Below are 2,574 nucleotides of genomic sequence, written 5' to 3'. Positions count from 1 at the left end.
GGGCATGGATCAGATTACCAAAAAATACTATTTAGTATTATTAGTATACTTCCTGTATACTGTTTACTATGTTATTCTTAGGACATAGGATGACAGAGTCTGCCTGTGTCCATTGGTTGGTCTACCACTTTAGTCTAGACTGAAACATGTTAACAACTATTGGTTGAATTGTTGTAAAATTTGGTCCTGAAAGGATGAATCCAGATGACTTTGGTGTTCACTTTTGGTGTACGTTTCCTTTAATGCCACCATGAGTTTTACGTTTGTAATTTTTGGTGGGTCGCTATGAAATTTAGTGCAGACATATGACGAATTGAAATAACTTGGGTGATCCCTGACTTTCCGTCCTGCCCCATCATCAGGTCAAAAAGATACTTTGTATTTAATGTTATACTATTATACTAATTTATACTAATTACTTATGCCAGATGAGGATGGTGCATCTGCAGTGGACAGATTGAGGCAGAGCCAGGATGCCACTGAGCCATTATGTGCTAAAGTTAATTATGAATAGTGTTCAGTAATTCTGTGCTTTTGTGGGTGCTGGTGATTAGCTGGGGGGGGGGGGGGGGGGTTTTGGCGGGCCTCTCTGAGTCCAAATGTCCAGGGCCATTTTTTAAATACCCAGTCCTTCCCTGTCTTCTGCCATCACTTTGTGTAAATAAAAAGGATTTTTTTGGTACTTTTAAAGCTTTGATTCAAAAACAAGTGGCGTACGTGTGGCAAGGGCAAATTTGCCTCTTTGAAGTTCACAAGCTTATTAATTACATGCCTGAAGGGGAATTCAGATGGAGGCAAACATTTGTTCCTTGACCCTAACCGAGCACACTGCGTATAGGCTGCGACTTAACATCCTTGATAACAGGTTTCAGCTTAATTTCATCTGTGGAAAACACGCTTTTGTTTCTTATCGAGGCCTTTGTTGTTGTCACTTAAACACTGCGTTTCAAAGCACGTTTAGCAATCACATAGTTATTCTAGAAAACTGGCAACATCAAGTCAAGCATATCAAAATAAGCCTGCAGTGACTATTCATCGTTTAATGAGACTGTAAAAACTTCAATAATGGCTCTATACATTTACTCACTGTGGTATGTGAGAGGAATTTGAACCCTCTAAAGTGACAGCAATTAGTACCCAAAGCCCAAGGCTGGTTCTGGCTATTTTATTACAAAAGAAGTTGAATAAAGCTGAGTGAAAGTAAAAAAAGTAAATCATTAGGTTATTGGTTCATCTAAAAGATCAAAGCTTGGGAGTGCCTAGTGCACCAAAGTGGCCAGAAACAGCCCTGTGTGTATTTATACTGCAAACCCCACATCAACACCTCACAGGCTCTGGACCAAAGTCATCTGCGAAGGACGCCAATGATCAATAAATCTTAGGGATCGGTTTATTCATTGCTTGTTTGAATTACATGCTGTTCGGGGTCAGGCTAAAAGCATCACTGTCACCGACACTGTAAATCAATAACGGAGAGAGATTAGACAGTCTTTTGTTGGAAGTCAGTCTCATTTGGTTAATTTAGAGGCCGAGGACATGGGACAAAAGACACAAGACTGGAGCGGGACTCAAAGTTTAGTCCGCTGCATTCACTCTTTATGCATACGTGGCAACCATAGACTGTATGGAAGAAGTGGACGTAGTTGCAGTGACGTCACCGATTGGTTTTTGGACTATTTGACTGTAAATGGGACCATCATTTATTAAATGAACATCATGCTGTATTGAAGAAGACTTGAAATTAGCAATTGAGACCATAAAGTCATGTTTACAATGTACACTGATGTAATAAACCGAGTGAGAAGTCGAGTCATTTTCTCAAAGACTTCCATACAACCAGAGGAGTCGCTCCCTGCTGGCCATTAGAAAGAATACAAGTGTAAGGCACTGAAGCATTGGCTTCCCTTTTCAGAACCAGAGGTTACCGCCTGGTGGCAACGGGTCAGTCAAGAAACCTCGAGTGAGTAAAAATGCATTTCCCAGAGTCTCTGCTTCTCTGTTGGCTGAAGCCAACACAAACGGTGAACTGAAGTCATTGTCAGTGTTAATCTGGCAGCAACCTTAAAAATAGAGTTAGACTGACGTGAAATGCATCCTCAAAGAGAGAGATGAAAGACGATGATGCATGAAAGGACCAAGAGGAAGAAACGACGTCGCGCAGGTTGAAAACAAATATACCTTGCGACAAAAATCTCGCTTGTGAAACAGGTGAGATGAGATGTTCACTGTCCATTAAATTGACACAATTTGGTCGGAATTCATGTGCGTGGAGATCTGTGTTTAGGTGATGGAAAACAAAACTTCACATTTCAGTGACATTTTAATTCCCAGTGTTGATGTAATGAAGCTAAATCACACTTGGCACCCAGCGGAAATAAGACTGTCAAAGAGGCCTGGCCTTTTCTCTGCTTTCAGCTTCCTGTCGAATATAAAAGCAAACACCCAATAAAGTCTGAACACTTTCAGTCGGAGGTCTTCACACATCCACGGAAAACTCTTCAACGTAATAAATGCGTGGCATTGGGAAAGTTAACACATTTAACCAGTGAGAGGACACACACACACACACACACA

The 2,574-nt window shown here is 41.0% G+C and overlaps 1 protein-coding gene across 1 annotated transcript in view; it reads right to left on the bottom strand.

Annotated features, from left to right (window-relative positions):
* Window positions 1-2,574, bottom strand: part of itfg1 (integrin alpha FG-GAP repeat containing 1) — a 130,943-nt gene that overhangs the window by 30,753 nt on the left and 97,616 nt on the right. The window lies entirely within an intron of this gene.

Source organism: Anarrhichthys ocellatus, unplaced genomic scaffold, assembly GCF_004355925.1.
Source record: "Anarrhichthys ocellatus isolate YVR2014 unplaced genomic scaffold, GSC_Weel_1.0 scaffold6, whole genome shotgun sequence".
NCBI lineage: Eukaryota > Metazoa > Chordata > Actinopteri > Perciformes > Anarhichadidae > Anarrhichthys > Anarrhichthys ocellatus.
Note: the sequence above shows the minus strand (reverse complement) of the source record. Positions and strands in the feature narration are given on the sequence as shown.